Source organism: Pan paniscus, chromosome 5 (assembly GCF_029289425.2).
Source record: "Pan paniscus chromosome 5, NHGRI_mPanPan1-v2.0_pri, whole genome shotgun sequence".
Classification (NCBI taxonomy): domain Eukaryota; kingdom Metazoa; phylum Chordata; class Mammalia; order Primates; family Hominidae; genus Pan; species Pan paniscus.
The window spans coordinates 172780248-172801363 of NC_073254.2; positions in this window are offsets into that span (position 1 = coordinate 172780248).

Sequence of the window (21116 nt, forward strand, 5' to 3'; positions counted from 1 at the left end):
GCAAAACCCTCAATAACTTACACCCCTTTCAGCTCATCCCTCATCTCCAATGGTGTGGCACTTTTCCTCATGATCCAAAATTAGAGCTAGCATTCCAGCCATCACATATGCATTCCAGGCAGCAGGCTATACGAAGAAAAAAGGGAGCAAATATTATATGCCAGTTCTCTTTGAACTGATATCTTATACTAACATCCCCTTTACTAGTACATAGTCTTATGGCCACAGTCATTTGCAAGAGAGGCTGGGAAATGTAGTATGTTTTCTTTTCTTTTTCTGGGTGATCATGTACCCAACTTAAAACTAAGACTCTATTAATATAAAACAAGGAAAGAATAAATTTATGCAGCGATTAAAAATAATTCCAGGCTTGGATCTTAAATTCTCACCCAAAAAGCTTAAAGAAATAATAAAGAGAGTGAGAGTCAGACCCTAACCATTAATGAAGAAGCATTATCCCCATAAGGCAAAGTTTTGCATGGTTTCATTTTCTACAATTAGGACAAATGGCCACATCAGGAGGAACTAGTCTAGAAGTACCAGTAATTGCAAAGTAGTTTTCACAAGTTGAAGTAAATTGAGCTTCTTGTATCTCTTTTTCTTATCTGATTCTTCAAATTATTAAATATTTATTAAGTGACATTTTTATGAGAAGCACTGCAGTGAAAACAGACAATTTCTAAGTGTTAAATGTACATTAAAAGCTTGTAAAGATGAAATGGAGCCATAATTTGAGTGTGTAACTAAAGAGTTTTAATTTTATTTTGTTAATATGAATCTTTTCAATTTATTCCCTATTGCTTCAAGAAGTTCATTGAAGAAATATTCACTGAATGACTATGATGTGCTATGTAGCTATCTGAGAGATTGTTCTGGGCTGAGGGAACAGCAAGTGCAAATGAGGGAACAGTCCTGACATATCTGGAGAGCAAGGAAGCCCATGTGGCTGGAGCAGAGTATGCTGGACAGGGACTCAGTAGGAGAGGAGGTCAAAGAAGTTACTAAGGACTGGACCTTGTAGGGCCTCACAGGCCACCGTAATTGTTTGTGAAGTGAGATGAGGTATGGCAGAGTTTTGGACAGAGGTGTGATATTATCTGAACTGCACTTTAACAGGATCTTTCTGGATACTCCAATGGGAGAAGAGTGAAGGAGTGCTAAGGGTGGAAGCAGGGGTACAAACTAGGGGGCAAGTGCTATAAATCAAGTGGCAGATGATGGTGCCACCAAGGCAGAAGCACTGGAGGTATTGAGAAGTATATCTGAATAGATCTTGAAAGAAGAGTCAGGTTTTCTGAGAATGGATTGAAGACAAGAAATAGGAGAGGCTGGGCATGGTGGGTCATGCCTGTAATCCTAGTACTTTGGGAGGCTGAGGCAGGAGGATTGCTTGAGGCCAGGAGTTCAAGAAGGAGGAAAGTCAAGAATGACATCCAAGGTAAATCACCTGAGGCAACTTGAAGGATGGGATTGCTATAGACAGAGAAGACTGGGAAGAACGAGGTTTCAGGGAAAGGTGAGCTTAGTTTGGATGCACTAAGGCAGATGTTGAGTAGGGAGTTGGAGATGTCATGAAGAGGAGATGCTGAGCTGTAGATGGGCAAGTGGGAGATTTCGCATATAGACGGGATTTAGAAACACAAGACTGGACGAGATCAGCAAGAGACCAAGTGTTGCTAAACAACAAAACACAACAAAAACAGAAACCTCAACACATAATCCTTGAGTGTTTTTATTTCCTAGTGCCACCATAAGAAGGCACTGCAGACCAGGTGTCTCAAACAAAGAAATCAATTGTCTCACAGTTCTGGAGACAAAAAACGCTAGAGCAAGGTGTCAACAGGGCAGGCTCCTTCTGAGAGCTGTGAGGAAGAATCTGATCCATGCCTCTCCTCTCGTTTCAGGTGGTTTGCAGGCAATCTTTGGCTGATAGAAGCATCACTTCTATCTCTGCCGTGACCTTCAGGTAGCATTCTCCCTGGTGTGTGCATGTCTCCAAATATTCACTTTACATAAGGACATCAGTCATTTTGGATTAGGGCCAATGCTAATAATCTCATTTTAAGTTGATTTCCTCTGTAGAAACCCTATCTGAAAATAAGGCTACATTCTGAAGGACTAGGGTTAAGGACTTTCACATATGAATTTTTGGGGACACAATTCAGCCAATAATCCTGGGGCATGCCAACATTAAGAGTTTGGAGTTTTGAGAAACAAATGGGATAAAAATGGACTGGAAGAAGAAGCTATTGAAATAGGAGAAAAATTGGAGACCATGTCATCTGGAAAACAAGTGAAGAAGATCTTTCAAGGAAGAGGGTATCATTAACAGAGTCAAATCCTGCTGCAGGGTAGATTACGATTCATTTATTTAATTCTTCTGCAAGTATTTATAAGGAACTTACTATCTACCCAGCACCATTTTAAGTTCTGATGATATAGTAGTGAATAATACAGATCAAAATTCCTGCCCTCAAGGAGCTTGCATTCTTTGATTTGAAACAAATAAAATAGTCAAGTAAAATATAGTCAAGTAAAATATATATTGTTTTAGAAAGTGATAAATGCAAAGGAGACAAATTATGGACTTACAGTTCCATATGGCTGGGGAGGCCTCACAATCATGACAGAAGGCAAGGAGGAGCAAGTCATATCTTACGAGGATGGCAGCAGGCAAAAACAGAGCTTGTGCAGGGAAACTCTCCCTTATAAAACCACCAGATCTCATGAGACTTATTCACTATTACAAGAACAGCACGGGAAAGACCCACCCCATGATTCAATTACCTCCCACCGAGTCCCTCCCACAACACGCGGGCATTGTGGGAGCTACAATTCAAGATGAGATTTGGTGGGGACACAGCCAAACCATATCAGAAGGTGTCAATTTGGCTTTATGTCAGAGAAACATCAAAAGCACGTTTGCATGCTGAGGGGAGAGATGCAAGATAGGGAAAATTGGTGATGCAGAAGGTAAAGTGGGGTTTTACTTGAGTGATGTCCTTGAGAAGAGAGAGGAAGTGGGTGATTCAAAAATAGAGGGATTGACCTTTGCTTGGCACAAGCTCTCTTCAACCACACTAACAGGCAGAGTGGTTGGGTCCGAGGTGGATGAATGGAAGAACTGGTGGAAGTTTATGGAATGCCTCTTCTGATTACACCTGTTTTCTCAGGGAAATAGCTGAGAGTAAGGATAAGTGAGGAGATGTGAAGAAAGTAAAAGAAAAATATGAAAGAGTTTGCTGGATGAGTGGGAGAGTAAATAACTAGGAAAATATGTTTCTTATACTTAGAGTCCAGTGATGACTGAGGTAACTTAGAAAAATGGGTCAAATTAAGTAGTCCAAGATTTTTTTTTATTATTTTGAAAACTTAATGAAAACTAGGGACCTTTTTCCAGAAATACATATGTGTATATACACACACATGCAAACACACACACACACACACATATAATACTTTTAGAGCATTCACCAAATCTTACATGCCCATGCATGAAATTTCACAGTGCTCAGCACCTGCTGTTTAAGATCCTTACTCCAGAATAATGTAGTGGTTGGAGTCATGTGGAGACCACCCTACAGCTTGGGAAAATGGTATGTAGACTACATTTATCAGGGGTGAGATAATAAAGATCTGGATTTAGACTGGTGGAAGTGAGAAAGAATAGAACTTGAGTCTAGCGCCCACTGCTTTAGGGAAGGCTGCATCAGCAAACCACTGAAATAAAATGCTTGTTGGGACATGAGTTTAATTCCGGGAAGAGAGGAAGTGTCAAAACCCAGATTTGCTAGGGTAATCCTGAATTGATTAAGATGATTATAAAATTGACTGAAATTATTTTTTCAGTATTTTTTTAACATAAGGGCTGTTTAGGATACAAATTAATTTCAGTTATAAAAATTCAGCCATATTGCTGCATACATGAGTTTGAAGTGAGACTAAGATTAATGCCCTCTAAAATTATGTTAGAAATCATTCTCTATGGATCTGAAAATAACATTCTATCTTCTCCTTTCCTTTCAGTAGATACACACAAAATCTGCCACAAAAAAAAAAAAAAAAAAAAAGGAGAGACATAATATGCCTGGAGTTTCTCAGGTTTAATATGGTATATTGAGCTCATGAACATGTCTCCCTTTCCTTGCCGAAGAAATACTGTCCCATGCAATCAAAACAAGAAAAAGGGAGCCATAAATGGTCAAGAGATTGCAGTACATTTCTGGGGAAAGACGGGCAGTGGATTGAAGAGCGGATCCAGGAAATTGACAAGGCAACTTCAATGTTGAACTAATGTGGACAGTTTGTAGCAGATTAACTGTCCTATGGAAAAGCTCAGATTTGACAAATACAAGTAGACATTTCTTCCTGATATTTCTGGGAGAATGTATACACTTTCACAAGTTCTGAATCCCAAAAGAAATCAGTTGCAAAATCAGGAATGCAAGAATTAAAGCTTAACATTCAACGTAAAAGCGCTACTCATTTGGAGGCATCCTCTTGTGTTGATTCGCTAAGGTTGCCATAACAAAGAATCATTGAATGGGGAGCTTAAACAACAGAAATTTATTTTCTCACAAGGAGGCTAGAAGTCTGAGATCAAGGTGTCAGCAGGATTGGTTTCTCCTGAGGCCTCTCTTCTGGGCCTGTGTCTTCACATAGTCCCCGCTCCATGTACATCTGTTCTCAAATGTCCTCTTCTTATAAGGACATTAGTCATACTGAATTAGTGTGCTCACCCTAAAGACCCCATTTTAATTTAATTACTTCTTTAAAGACCTTATCTCCAAACACATCCACATTCTGTGGTCACATTCTGTAGGGTTAGGACTTTAACATATAAAATTTAGGGGGACCCAATTCAGCCCATGACACTATTGATGTCAAGTCAAAAGCAAGAGCAGGAAACGCTGATTGGTGGAGTTGCCTTTTTTTGATGTTTTTTTATTATCAAATATCTTTATCAGAAAGAAATTATTTTCACATGTTATTGAAAGATAACAATATTATATACCCATCACAATATATGGGTATATAATAACAAGCCATGTATTTATTATGCTGTTTTTGTTACAGAAAATCTCTGAAACATTTAGTGTGATCCCATCACAGAAAAATTTTCATGGTTGCAGTTTGATTATTTTTATTATTTTAAAACATATAAATAATGTGTTACGAAAAATGCAAAACTACTTATAAGTTTGGAAATTCCTAAGAATTCCTGCCAATTCTGATTGACCTTTCCTGAATACCAAAGATTAATATTTGTCAGGAATTTGGAAACACTATAACTGAGGGCAAGCTTATGGAAGGGCCTGAATATAGGGGCATAAATTGAAGGCTTACCTACAAGATTATTGATCTCCCATTCCTGCTACAGAATGCTGAAATTCCTGGATGATCAGAAGAAAAATAATTACAGAGTTATTCGCTAAAGAAATGGGGTCAGGGCAGAGGGAGTAGCTGCCATGGGAGAACTAGGATGACAATTGTGAGAGTCGAACCCAGAGTTAAGCCTTTGTCTATGTGGGGTCACCCTGGTTGCATCGGGCTTCCTACACCTGCTCAGCCTAAAAAGAAACCTGCCTTCAAATAACTTCATCCACATGGAGAAATCCCACATGTCGTAGTCAGACTTTCTAGCTCCCCCTCCCCTTCCCTCCCCTCCCCTAACCTCCCCTCCCCTGACCTGCCTTCCCCTCCCCTCTCCTTCCCCTCTCCTTCCCCTTCCCCTTCCCTTTCCCTTTCCCTTTCCCTTCCCTTCCTTTCCCTTTCCATTTTACCCAAGAGATTTTAAATTAATGGTGGAAGGGGCTATCATAAATGGTGTCTATGACTGAACAACAAAAGATGTCCTGGCATTTGAAGAAAACTTAAAGAATATGTAGTGAAAAGAGATGCTAGGTAATAAAAGATAAAGTCTAACCGAGAATGAATAATATTGCACGTATAAAGCAAGAACCTGATGCAGTGTATTAGTCAAGGTTCTCTAGAAGGAGAGGATTAACAGGATAGATGTATATATGAAAGGGAGTTTATTAAGGAGTATTGACTCACATGATCACCAGGTGCAATCGCACAGTAGGCCATCTGCAAGCTGAGGAATAAGGAAGCCAGTCCGCGTCTCCAAACCTCAAAAGTAGGGAAGCCAACAATACAACATTTAGTCTGTGGCCAAAGGCCCAAGAGCCCCTCGCAAGCCACTGGTGTAAATCCAAAAAAGTCCAAATGCTGAAGAACTTGAAGTCTGATGTTCAAGGGCGGGAAGCATCCAGCACCGGAGAAAGATGAAGGCCAGAAGACTCAGCCAGTCTTGTCCTTCCACATTCCTCTGCCTGCTTTTATGCTAGCCATGCTGGCAGCTGATTAGATGGTGCCCACCCAGATTAAGGGTGGGTCTGCCTCTCCCAGTCCACTGACTCAAATGTTAATCTCCTTTGGCAACACCCTCACAGACATACGTAGGAACAATGCTTTGCATCCTTCAGTCCAATCAAGTTGACGTTCAATATTAACCATGACATTCAGGAACAGAGAAAAAAAGCTCATGGAGTTTAAATACTGCCTAAATTAAAATAAAATTTAATTTAAAAGTATGTCAAAATGAAACAAATTCTTAAAGTATTAGAGATAAAGTAGAGATTAAGGATAAGTCATAGAAAATCAATAGAGGTCTTGGATTTGATAAATAGAAGTTTCAGAAAAAGAAAATGGAGAAGAGAGGGGAGAAAATAAAGAAATATCAGAAATGTAATGTTACCTTCCCTAGATTGTACTTCATGTGAGATCTGGATGCACGCTTATTTTATTCATGAATAAATGCATATTGCATACTATATTAACTGTTTCAGGTGTTGAATTTGTAAGTTGGAAACTACGTTCTTTGGTGAAGGACACCAAATTTTCTTTAATAATCACTTAAGATAACTCAAAATGTTTCTAGACATCTTAAATGTGATTATATTTTCAATATCTGGGAAAGTAAATTCTAAATACTTAGTTTTCTAACACATCTGAAAGGATTAAGGTGAATCTATCCATTTTAGTAATCAAAGTTACACCTTTTCTTCTATACGTTTTTATGTAGCAGATATAATATATATGACTATGAATACAACTGTATTCTATATTAATATTAATACTAACACATACACACATACACACACATGTACACATACACACTCTGGTTTTGGGCTTCAGAAGCAGAAACTATCTTACAGGATATCTCAAAGATAGATACTAAGAGTTCTATAATCGTGTCTATGAGTTCCTAAGACCCTTAGAGCTGCACATTTCAGTAGATCTAGATTTTAGAAAAATATACTCTAATTACTTATTTCCCTATTCTTGTTTGGTGTTCCACACTCAAATGGTCTCCTAGCTGGTTAACTGATAACAGCTGCAGTTTTTGGAAAGGAGAAAGAGGGAAAGGATACATGAAAAGCATCTGCCTTTTCACAAACCTCTGTTAACAGCTTTTTCTCCCTGTTAGAGAGAAAACATTTCCTTGGTCCTTCTCTTTTGCCTTATGTAATTGCAAATCTCTGGCAAGATGCATCTCTTTTCAGACTTTAACTTGTCTCATTTTTCCCCCACACAATTGTGCTCTTTCTTTTCTTGTTCCTTGGAAACTCGCCCTCGTTTCATAATTTTGCTTCTTCCCCCTTTGCTGTTCTGTTCTCTACAGAGTTACGGGTTCATTCTCTCGGGTATCTTATTCTGCCTCATGCCCTATCTACATGTTAACCTCATCTGTTCCAGAGACAGAAAATGGATCTATATCTCTCCAGATTTCCTTTTGTCTCTTAACTTTTCTTTGCATGGGATCTTAGACAGATGCATGACACTTGTTAAAGTATCTTTCTCAATTTACATTTCATTTACCTTTCTGCTTTAAAAACATAGAATCTTTGAGCTAGAAGTTGCCATTATCTGTAAGTTTGTAGTTGATGTCTAAGGAAATTACTATGCCATTATTCCTAATTTTTCTTCAAAGACATTTCCCCTTACCTTGATTCTTATAAAGAAATGTTAGCTATACCCTTATAAATTTGGGTAGACATTAATGAAATAAGGATTTGGAGCAACAGGCATATGCCAAAAAAGAGAGCTTATCATAGAAGGGTAAATCTGAAATTGTGTGTAGGTAGTGAAGATAAGACTAATGGAAGAGAACTGTGAAAATTCCCATTTTAAGATCTTAGGTCTCATGAGGACTCAAACGCATGAGAATGATATAATGGACTTTGGGGACTCGGGAAAGGGTGGGAGGGCATGAGGGATAAAAGGCTACACACTGGGTACAGTGCACACAGCTCAGGTGAGAGGTGCATCACAATCTCAGAAGTCACCACTGAGGAACTTATCCATGTAACCAAAAACCACCAAAATTAAATTAAATTTCCCAAAAACTATTGAAATTTTAAAAATAAATAAATATAAAAACAAACAAAAAGAAATAAAAAAGAAAAAGAAGTGAATCTTGGTTTTAAAAAAAAGATCTGGCCGGGCACAGTGGCTCATGCCTGTAATCCCAGCACTTTGGGAAGCTGAGGCGGGCGGATCATGAGGTCAGGAGATTGAGACCATCCTGGCTATCACAGTGAAAACCCGTCTCTACTAAAAATAAAAAAATTAGCTGGGCATGGTGGCGGGTGCCTGTAGTCCCAGCTACTCAGGAGGCTGAGGCAGGAGAATGGTGTGAACCCGGGGGGAGGAGCTTACAGTGAGCCGAGATTGTGCCACTGCACTCCAGCCTGGGCGACAAAGCAAGACTCCCTCTCAAAAAAAAGAAAAAAGAAAAAAAAAAGAAAAAAGATCTTAGCTCTTGTTGAGCAGCTGCTTATAGGAGAGGCTGGGCTGAGAATATACCTGAAAAGTAAAGGAAAACTGTAAATAAATAAAAGATGACATTAGAAGTTGGGTTATATGTAGTGGTTATAATGACAATATTTTAAAACATTATGATGAAAGTATATAATGATTTTTACAAATAAAATATAAATATTTTACTTCCCAAATTGAATACAATTTACTAAATTGTGGGACATAACTACTAATTTGTTTCTAATTGGAAAATGTTTGGAAACTAAATAATAATGGAAATAATTTGTAGTGAAGTGATGTTGTATGGATTATACTAATTTAGTGATGTTGCAGGTGGAAAGGTAATTCAAGCTACCAAGGTTCACACTTCCTTTTGGGAAGTAATAAATAAGTATTGATGATACAAGATGTATTGGAACAAACGACAAAGTATAAATATCATTTTTCTTTGTCCCATGACTCTCAGTGGGGCACTAACAGCAGGGGCTAAAAAGGAGAGGCTATTTCTCAACAGTCACTGTCTATGTACGTAGCCAACAACTTCCGTCCACCATTAGCTTGAATAAACTAGAATATTAATGTCATTAGTCATCATGTATTTGTGATAAGAAAAATTGCTAATTAGTGACTCTCCTTAACAGTCCGTATTATCAGAAAGAAAACATGACTCTAAAAGGACGGGTGATGAATAAAGAATACATGCAAATATTCTCTGGTTTTCCTAGAACTGGGAGACGGCCACCCCATGTGACTCAATGGCTTTGGAGCATGAAGATGAAGGTTTAGATTCCTCCCTTTTTGATAACTTCTAATGTCACTATGCAGTCTCATGGGAACCCAGGAACTCATTCTCAGGTTTGCAAATGAAGCCTCTGTCTGTAACTATAAAAATGAAGCATCAGAATAGAACTGAGAGCCCAAGTCTGTTACAGAATCTGGTGAGGTTCACACCAGAGTAATCGAAGTGCCCACACATACGTTGACATGCAAGTCATAGGTTGATGCAATTTTCATACCTACATTATTGTTGCCTGATATGGGTGGTGAGTTGCTACAAGACAGAACAGAGGCTCACCTTCCCCCCAGAATTAAGGAGTCACAAGGATATCAGCCTCACTGCCTGGAAGATACAAAAATGATTCAGCTTCAGGACATTGAATTGAGTGTTTAAAAACTGCATGGTACATCTACAGTCCCAGACCGGCTGAGAAGCAAGATTCACTTTTCCAGGAATCAAACACTCAGGGTATTAAAGCAGTAGCTGGTTTGCATCAGGACTCTGTCCCGAGGGCCCTCTGCAGCCCAGGAGCTGCCCAAGTCAGGGTTTGCCTTTGGTCTCACTTGGTTCAGTGACCTTTCTTTCCTTTGGTCCATTTGCCAGTACAGGGCCAGCATCTCTGCTTTGAAGGGGGTTGAATGGCCTCAAGAGCCTGCCTCAACCTTGGTCAACAGTTCATTTCTGCTCAAGCGCCAAACTGCAAAGATCAATTGCTTACCAATCTGACCCACAGACCAACTCAGAGACAGAAATAGCTCTTCCTAGTTCCAGGAAGGGTCAATATTCACTAAAGCACAGTGCATATGGACCCTTGGTGTTTATTTTTTCCTAAAACATAGCCACAGGAGTTCACACAATAGGTCTCTGTTCCATGCTTACAGTGCCCATATTTCTTTAGCTATTTTTCACGTATAATCCCAAAGATGCTTGCAAGGAAATCACAGAATAAGATTTGAGGAAAAAAAAAATCAGTAAGTCCACGTGTTAAATTTATAATTCAGCTCAGATAAAAAGGAATCCGATCACAAATTGTAACCATGATTCAGAGCACAGAAAATTGTTTTGGAATTTGGATTACTCAATGTGAATTCATCCTGCTCCCTCTCATTTTAATAAACTCATTTCAATTCTTAAATTATTAGTAGGACAAAAATTAAAAGAAAGAAATGTTGTGGAAAGTATGTGGAAAATAAGATGTTAAAACCATTTTTTAAATATGCTTTGCTGCAGGCAAAACCCAGTGTTCTCATCAGCTTAGTGTATTAAAACCTCATCAAATTCCAAATTCCCTATTCCAATAAAATAATGTGAGAATTATTTAACTTCGTTAACTGGTCCAGATAGCCACCAGAATTTAGAGTTGCACTTCTATGGATACTGCTACTATTGAAACTGTTTCTTAGTTTATCTTTTCAGATGATTATGACAGCCTTCCTTCAAGAAGTAGTTCATTAAGAGAGGAGATTAGAAAATTTAAAGGAGTTGGGAAAATCGTGTCAATAATTGGATCTCCACAGCTACTGTAAGCCCCTTGCCTGTCTCTATTACTCTCTGAGGCTACTCGAGAATGTAGAATTACATACAATATTTCCCATATTTCTTGTCTAGAGGGGGGATGTAGTCTACAAGCTACAACTGAATTGCTGGGTCTCTATAGCCTAGGAGAGGTGGGAGTGGTGAAGGGCTGGCTTTGGAATGTGGTGTTGTGGAGATCACAGCTCACCTAGCCAGCTCTCTCACTGTGCCCTGAGCTGGGTAAGTCAGTCTTACTGCCTCCTAAGTGCCCTCAGCAACTTGAATGGAATCGTTACCTTCCCATATACAAGAGGACTGACCAGCTCTCTCAGATTCTCATGCCCTGAGGAAAGCTTATGAACCTCCAGAGTCCTCCCTCAGCTGGAGGGCCCTTTTAACCTCAGCCTATGCAGAGACAGATTCATTCTTTCCGGTTTACCTCTTACTAGACCACTAGTGTCTGAAGGAAACCACTAGCCAGACCTCCAGCATTGAGGGTGTCAAACCCAAATGATTTCAAGAGTCAGGTCATTAAAACACATGCGAGAGAATCTGCACACTCTTCTATCATAAGACTGGTAGAAGTTTTGATCTGTTGGAGAGGAAATCTCCTATATAAAGCCATATCATTTTTTTAAAGTATATTTTGTCCAAACAATCCAAGTATTTGGGCCAAATTTAGGTCTAGGTGTTAGTTTATAACTCCTGAATTCTATTATAAACTGACATTACTAAGAATAAGGATACAGCAAATTAGGGTTATACTTTCAAGAGTAATGAGCAGCTTGAAAGAGGAAGATCTGGTTGAAAAATCAGATTAAATGAAAGAAACAGGAGCGACTATGATGGGGGAATTCAGACATATAAATATAGAAATTTATAACATAGGATTTTATGTCAATGAAGTTTAAGGCAGCTCCCAATGGAAAGGCCACGGTATGAATTTAAGATATAAGTGTTAGAAGTTAGAAAATATTAATATTGTCTTTTGATGAAGAGATACTTCCATTTTGACAACTTCAGTTTATTAATTTTCTATTCTATGGTTAGTTTTTGTTGTGTTTTTTTTCCTAAGAAATCTTCACCTGTCCCAAGGTTGTGGAGTGTGTTTGCATGTAGAAGTTTTATGGTTCTACATTTATAGTTAAATTTATGATCTCAAATTAGTGTTTAGAAATGGAGTTAAGTAGTAGCAGTTGAGGCTTTTTCCCATTGAACATCCTGTTGCCTTAATATTTGTTAAAAATATTTTTCTTAGCCTGGTATGGTGGCTCACACCTGTAATCCCCTCACTTTGGGAGGCTGAGGCAGGAGGATCACTTGAGGTCAGGAGTTCGAGACCAGCCTGGCCAACATGGTGAAACCCCATCTCCACTAAAAATATAAAAATTAGCTGGGCATGGTGGCACACACCTGTAATCCCTGCTACTTGGGAGGCTGAGGCAGGATAATTGCTTGAACCTGGGAAGCGGAGGTTGCATTGAGCCGAGGTCGTACCATTGCACTCTGCACTCCACACTCCAGCCTGGGTGACAGAGTGAGACTCCATCTCAAAAAAGAAAAAAAAAAAATTCTTTTGCTCATTTAACTGACTTGGCTTCTTGATTTAAAAATTATCAATGGACAGTATATGTGTGGGTCTCTTTATGGCTGTGTGTTCTCTTCTCTTTATTTAGTTATCTATACTAATCCCAGTGCCACAGTGCTTTGACTACTGTAGCTTTATCATAAGTCTTGAAATAATGTAGCAGGGGTCTGCCACCATTGCCTTCTTTTTCAATAATGTTTTGGTCAGTCTAGGTCTTTGGCATTCCATATTCATTTTAGAATGAGTTTGTCAGTCTCTTCAAAAAACAAAGCACCATTCACTTTATCCCATCATCAGTATAGTCTTATAATTGCAGGAGTAGGTGCTGGAGCTGGGACTTAGCTTTTAGGTAGCAGCCCCAACAAAAGAGCATGTCAGGGGTTTTCGTGGAGAAAGGAAATGTCTAAATGGAAGGGTGAGACAAAATTAGAGGCACCACAAGATGTGATATGAGAGGAGACATGAACAGATTCCTGACAATTGGCTTTACCACTCACCAAGCCCTCACTGGAGTTTCAGTGACTTTATAAAAGAGCCACTGGTACTCCAGACACCGAAGGAACAAAACACAAACAAAAGAACAAAGAAATACAATGATAATAGTACTTGTTCCCTTCTCCAGGATAAGATAACGTAAAATGTCAGTTCAAACACAACTTGCAGGAGAACTACACATTGTGAAAATCAGACACGAAAAGGGTGAGTGCAGAGATGCCTGTGGTCACTCTTTGACTGCTGTGGAGAAATAAACAGCCTCAAAGGAAAGAGCCGCTTGGCCGGTGATACTTGACTTATGTATCATTCTATTGCCAGAGGTGAGCACCTAGCTGATTAATAACCTCTTTTGCTCTCAAGGAAATCCTTACGTATCCTGAAGCTATCTTTAACTTGTTGTAGATTTTACAGCATTTGGCACTGAACTCTATTATAGTCTCAGAAGTGGAGGCAATTGGTAAATAACTTTTGCACAGCTGTGGTATATAGTCCCACACACCTCCACCTAGGATGGTAGTTACTATTTTAATTGACAGAGTCCATAGGTTTCTAGGGCTGTTTGAAGGTGGTAAGAGGATCCTTTGATAATTTAAACTAGATCACCTTGAAAGAAGTGTAGGTAACTGGTTTTGAAAATGTGTCAGGTGCAGTGTTGTACATTAGACCTACTGAGAAATTATTACAAAAATAAAAATATAAAGCCAGGCGTGGTGGCTCATGCCTGTAATCCCAGCACTTTGGGTGGCCGAGGCGGGCATATCATGAGGTCAGGAGATCAAGACCATCCTGGCTAACACAGTGAAATCCCGTCTCTACTAAAATACAAAAAAAATTAGCCAGGGGTGGTGGCAGACACCTGTAGTCCCAGTTACTCAGAAGGCTGAGGCAGGAGAATGGTGTGAACCCAGGAGGTGGAGCTTGCAGTGAGCTGAGATCGTGCCACTGCACTCCAGCCTGGGCAACAGACCGAGACTCAGTCTCAAAAATAAATAAATAAATAAAAATATAAGAAAAGATGAAAACTCGAATGAAGGCAGTGACAGTGGAAATAAATAAAAGACAGATATTTAGAGATATTAAAGTGGTGGCCGGGCATGGTGGCTCACGCTTGTAATCTCAGCACTTTTGAGGCCAAAGCAGGCAGATCACCTGAGGTCAGGAGTTCAAGACTAGCCTGGCCAACATGATGAAACTCCGTCTCTACTAAAAATACAAAAATTAGCTGGGTGTGGTGGCACGTGCCTGTAGACCCAGCTACTCGGGAGGCTGAGGCAGAAGAATTGCTTGAACCCAGGAGGTGGAGGTTGCAGTGAGCGGATATAGTGCCAATGCACTCCAGCCTGGGCGACAGAGCGAGACTCCATCTCAAAAAAAAAAAAAAAAAAGATATTAAAGTGGTAAAGTCGACACCACTTGATGATTAAAAGAATGTGGGGTGAGGGAAGGAGATAGGGACAAATTTCTTAATAAGAAATATCATGTATTGAATAATTACCATGCACCAGGAACATTGCTTTACATATACTTTGTATGTAATTGTAAAAATCCTAGAAGTAGGTAATATTACCAACCCAGTTTAATGAAAAAGAAAATAGAAGAGTACCGAAATTAAGTAACAATTCTAAAAACACATTGTATGCAAGAGAATTTGTAATCAGACGAGCTAACTCCCCAGCTCTTGCCTTTGTCTACTAGGCTACATAAACCATAGATTTCTGGCCATTGGTGGGTCAGGATGGTGGTACCAATAGCAAACATAGGATGAGAAGGGTTTGGGGAGAAAGATAATGGCTTCAAGTGATGAAGAAATTGAAATTTGAAATTGAGGTGTATAGGGTCTCCACGTGGAGATATCTAGTAGCTCAGAAGAGATAACTTAGCTGAAGTTATAAATGTTGGATTCATATGCTTATAGGAAAGAGTTAATGCTATGAAAACTGATGAGGTATTACAGGAAGATCCAGCTAGTGAAAGAAGTTTAAGGCTGTGAATTGGTAACACCAGCATTTAAAGGACAGAGGAAGAAGACTAGATACTTTGTTTCCTCATAAATCATAAATGTACCACTCCATGAACTTTCACAAAGTGAATATGCCCAAATAACAGCATCTAGATCAAGAAAGAGGCCATTATCAGCACCCTACTTGCCCCATTTCAAGTAATACACATCCCCAAGGGTAACCACTGCACTAATTTCTAACAATATAGATCAGTTTGCCTGATTTTGAACGTGACATAAATGGAATTCCACAGTAAATGCTCTTTTGTGTCCAGCTTCTTTGACTCAGCATTGTTTTAATTTATCCATGTTAATTCCCATTGCAATAAAGAATTCTAGTCTGTGGCAGACACACCCTGAAGGCCCACAATGAGCCATGGCCCCTTCCCTCAAGTGAGGAAAGACCTGTGACCTGTCTCTAACCAACAGGATATGTCAAAGAAGATGAAGTGTCATTCCCATCCTGCTGGCCTTGAAGAAGCCACCAGCTCTGCTGTAAATTCCCCAAGGAGAAGGCCATGTGGCAGGGAACTGCAGGCTGCCAGTAAGAAGCCAGAGCCCTCAGTCACACAGCCACAAGGAAGGGAATTTTGCCAACAGCCTGAATGCACTTAGATGCAGGTTCTTCCCTAATAGAGCCCTCATTCACACAGCCACAAGGAAGGGAATTTTGCCAACAGCCTGAATGCTCTTAGATGCAGATTCTTCCCTAATAGAGCCCTCAGATGACAGCACAGCCTGGCCAGCACCTGAGCAGAGGACCCAGTTAAGTTGTGCTAAGACTCCAGACCCATGGAAACTATGGATAATAACTGTGTGTTGTTTTACTATTCACAATAGCAAAGGCATGGAATCAACCCAAATGCCCATCAATGAGAGACTGGATAAAGCAAATGTGGTACATTTACACCATAGAATACTATGCAGCCATAAAAGAAATGAGATCATGTCCTTTGTAGGGCCATGGATGGAGCTTGAAGCCATTGTCCTTAGCAAACTAACGCAGGAACAGAAAACTAAACACTGCATGTTCTCACTTATAAGTGGGAGCTGAACAATGAGAACACATGGACATAGGAGTGCGGAACAACACACACTGGGGCCTATCAGGGGGTGCAGTGGGAGGAGGGAAACTATTAGGAAAAATAGCTAATGCATGCAGGGCTTAATGCTTAGGTGATGGGTTGATAGGTGCAGCAAACCACCATGGCACACGTTCACCTATGTAACAAACCTGCACATCCTACACATGTGCCCCAGAACTTAAAATAAAAATAAAAAATAAATAACTGTGACTTAGTTTGAGGTAATTTGTTATACAGCAACAGAAATCAAATATATACTGTATAAATACACTATAATTAATTTAATTTACCAATTATTAATAAATATTTCAGTAGCTTTCCATTTTTGTCTATTAAATGGTGATGCTATAAATATTCTTGTGTGTGTATATGTGTGTGTGTGTGTATATATATATATATATATATATATATATATATATATATATTTGTGGGGGTGTTGTGTCAGTCAAGGTCCACTCAGAAAACAGAAACAACAAAATAATTTGAACAGGGAGGTTTCATGCAAAAAAAAAAATTATTGACTATTTGTAGGGGATTAACTACTAAACAGGGGATAAAAGAGAGCTGTACAAAGTCCCTAATGCAAAGGGAGACAAAAACTTGGAAGAGGGCCCCTCTCTAAGGATGGGATTCAGATCTCAATGGAGAGGATGAAGTTAAAACCCAGTGGAGGCTGAAGTTAGCCGAGTTGCCCCAGGCCTGAGCTGCTCCATTACAGCAGGTGGAGGCCAAGGACTGGGACTGGGAAGCTGGAAAGCTCCCACTGGGGTGCTGGTGGGCAGAAAACCCCCTGCTGCAGTGCCTATGACATTTATGAAGAATTTGGAGGGAGGTGAAATTCTCTGGGAAGTAGGCTTGGGTCACTGTAGGACTTACTGGGAAATCACCCACAGGAGATGCTGGGAAGTACCCATGGGGACGTCATTGAAACCAGCTGGTGGTGAGTTCCACTGGGTGTCCCACAGCCTAGCCTTGCACTGTAGGAACAAAAACAACAACAAAAAAAGCAGGCACTTTACAGGAAGAATCTTCTTCCTGCAGCATCCCTTCCAGACCCTCTAACGGCAAAGGAAGAATATTTAGTAACTCCAGCTCCAGTATCCTCAGCAGGGCAATGAACACTGGTTTTGTGGCTGAGAGACAATAAACTGACAACTGGTACAGGTGTACACCCATAAGAGACTCGTAATCTTTTTATCCTCTTTTAAATTAGTGTGAAAGTATGAAATAAAAATTATTTAAAAATTTTATGGCCAGGCGTGGTGGCTCACACCTGTAATCCCAGCACTTTGGAAGGCGGAGGCGGGAGGATCACGACGTCAAGAGATCCAGACCATCCTGGCCAACATGATGAAACCCCGTCTCTACTAAAAATACAAAAATTAGCCGGGCGTGGTGGCGCATGCCTGCAGTCCCAGCTACTCAGAAGGCTGAGGCAGGAGAATCGCTTGAACCTGGGAAGCAAAGGTTGCAGCAAGCTGAGATCGCACCACTGCACTCCAGCCTGGCAACAGAGTGAGACTCCGTCTCAAAAAAAAAAAATTACATCATAATGTCTTATCTTTACCTATGTTAGACAAAATAAAGACAACAGCAGAAATCAATAAAGTAGAAAATAAGGAAATTATAGAAAAGATCTACCAACCTCTTTTAGCTCTTTGAAAATATGAATGAAGTTGAAAAAAGAACTTTGGCAAAATTAATCCAGAAAAGTACAAAGAAGGTGCAAAGGTATACACCAAAATATTAAGCATGAGAATGAGGAACTAATTGCACATGGAGAAGAGATTAAAATGTAATAATAAACTAAGGAGATCATCTTTTATGCCAAAAAATTTGAAATTATAGGCACAATGAAAAATATATCTGAGTAAGAATAGAAAGAGTAAATTACTTTACAATTATTAAGGAAACTTTATAAGTTGTTTAGCATTGCTGTGGACTGAATGTGTCCTCTTAAATGTCATATGTTGGAGCCCTAATCCCCATTGTGACAGGATTTGGAAATGGGGCTTCTGGGAAGTAATGAGGGTTAGATCAAGTCATGAGGGTGGGGTCCTCATGATGGGCTGGGCGCCCATAAGAAATGACACCAGAGAACTTGAGCTCTCTCTCTTCCTGCCACGTGAAGACACATTAAAAAGACTGCCTTCTACAAGACAGGGAGGAGCCCCTACCAGAAACCAACCATGCTGGCTTCAGGATCTGGGACTTCTAGACTCCAGAATAGCAAGAAAATAAATTTCTATTGTTTAAGCCACACTGTCTATGGTGTTTTGTTCTGGCAGCCTGAGCTGACTAAGACAAACATAATTTCACAAATGAGACCCCAGATGCAGTGTCTTGTATATTTATTTATTTTTATTTATTTATTTATCTATTTTTTTGAGACGCAGTTTCACCCTTGTTGCCCAGGCTGGAGTGCAATGGCACGATCTTGGCTCACTGCAACCTCCGCCTCCCGGCTTCAAGCGATTCTCCTGCCTCAGCCTCCTGAGTAGCCGGGATTACAGGTGCTTGCCACCATGCCCGGCTAACTTTTTTGACATTTGTAGTAGAGACGGGGTTTCACCATGTTGGCCAGGCTGGTCTCAAACTCCTGACCTCAGGTCATCTACCCGCCTTGGCCTCCCAAAGTGCTGAGATTACAGGTGTTAGCCACCGCGCCCGGCCTCTTGTATATTTATATCTGACCAAACATTTAAGGGACAGATTAGCTCAATCTCAGGTACATTTCCAGGGAATTGAAGAAGGATTCCTATCTAACTCATTCTATGAAGTCAGCATAACGTTTGATGCTAAAACTAGATTAAAAAACGCATGAGAAAGGAGTGCTACAGGCCAGTCTTACTCATAAACATAGATGCAAAATCCCAAATAAAATATTTTAAAAATTACTTTTAATTTTTTTTGACAAATTGTAATTGTATAGAATTATGGGATACACAGTGATATCATGACATATGTATGTTGTGCAATGATTGAATCAAATGAATTAACATACCCATCATCTTAAATATTTATTTCTTCCTCCTGTTTAACTGTGACTTTCTATCCTTTGACTGACATTGCCCCATTCCACCACCCTTATCCTCTGGTAATCACCCTTCTACTCTCTGCTTCTATGAATTCAATTGTTTTAGATTCCACATATAAGTGAGAACATGTGGTTTTTGTCTTTCTCAGACTCACTTACTTTACCCAGTTTAATGTTCTCCAGGTCCATGCATGCTCCTGCGGATGAAAAAATTTTCTTCCTTTTTGTGGCTGAATAATATTCCATTGCATATATAATATGGTTTGGCTGTGTTCCTACCCAAATCTCATCTTGAATTGTAGCTCCCACAATTCCCATGTCATGGGAGGGACCAAGTGGGAGGTAACTGAATCAGGGGGCGGGTCTTACCCCATACTGTTCTCTTGGTAGTGAATAAGTCTCACAAGATCTGATGGTTTTATAAGTGGTTTCCCTTTCTGCTTGGCTTTCACTCTCGCTTTGCCTGCTGCCATGTAAGGCGTAACTTTGCTTCTCCTTTGCCTTCCGTCATGACTGTGGAACTCCCCAGCCATATGGAACTGTGAGTCAATTAAAACTCTTTCCTTTATAAATCACCCAGTCTCAGGCATGTCTTTATCAGCAGCATGAAAATGGACTAATACAGTATATATACCACATTTTCTTTATCCTTTCATCTGCTCATGGACACTTCAGTTGATTCCATAACTTGGCTATTGTGAATAGCGCTGCAATGAATGTGGGCGTGCAGATATCTCTTCAGTGTAGTTTCTGGATTATATGGTAATTCTATTGTTAGTTTTTTGAAGAACCTCCATGCTGTTTTCTATAATGGCTATGTTTACATTCTCACCAGCAGTGTGTGTAATCTTTGTCTTTTTAATAAGACATTTAATCACCATTTCGATGGGTATGAGATGATATTTCACTGTGGTTTTAATCTGCATTTCCCTAATGATTAGTGACATTGAACATTTTTTCTTGCTTGGTAGAAATGCGTGGTTGAGGTTTGCCTCTTCATCTGGGCAGAGCTTTAGGGTGAGCTTTGAGGCTGCACTGAGCCATTGTTTGAAAGCCTGGATGGTACAAGTCTAGTGCCTGAGCTTTGCTAAAAGGGGCCTTGAGGCTGAGGATGGAGCCTAGCCATCTAGGAACTCAAGCCAGGCCAGCCTCTGTGGCTCACATCTACAATCCCAGCACTTTAAGAGGCCCAGGTGGCAGAGTTGTTTGAGGCCAGGAGTTTGACACCAGCCTGGGCAATATGGTGAGACCTCATCTCTACAAAAAATAAATAACCGAGCATGATGGCATGTCCCTGTGGTCTCAGCTACTCGGGATGCTGAGGCAGGAGGATATCTTGAGCCCAGAAGTTCCAGGCTACAATGAGCTATGATCATGCCACTGCACTCCAGCTTGGGTAACAGAGGGAGACACTGTCTCTAATAAATAAACAAACAAACAAAGACTCAAGCCTAGTTAATGTGCTCTGGGAGCAATCAGCCTGGCTCTGCTTGTGGGCTGTGCTGTTGGCACCTCTGATCCGCACCTCTGCTGGCAGTAATATGGAGCTACCACCAAGATCTGGGTGCAGGTCACTGTGGGCAGTGCCTCCTTGCTTTGTTTCTATCTGACCCTGGGCAGTCTAGTCATGTCTTTCTCCCCTGTATTCCCTGTGTTCCCCATGAGACAAGATCAAAGTGGGCTTTGGCTTGGCGAGAGGCTAGGGGACCTGGATGTGAGGTTTTGGTTCTCTTTTCCTGCTGTTGGTCCTCTGTGTGTGGTGCTGCATCGACTTGGAGGATGTGAAGAGGCAA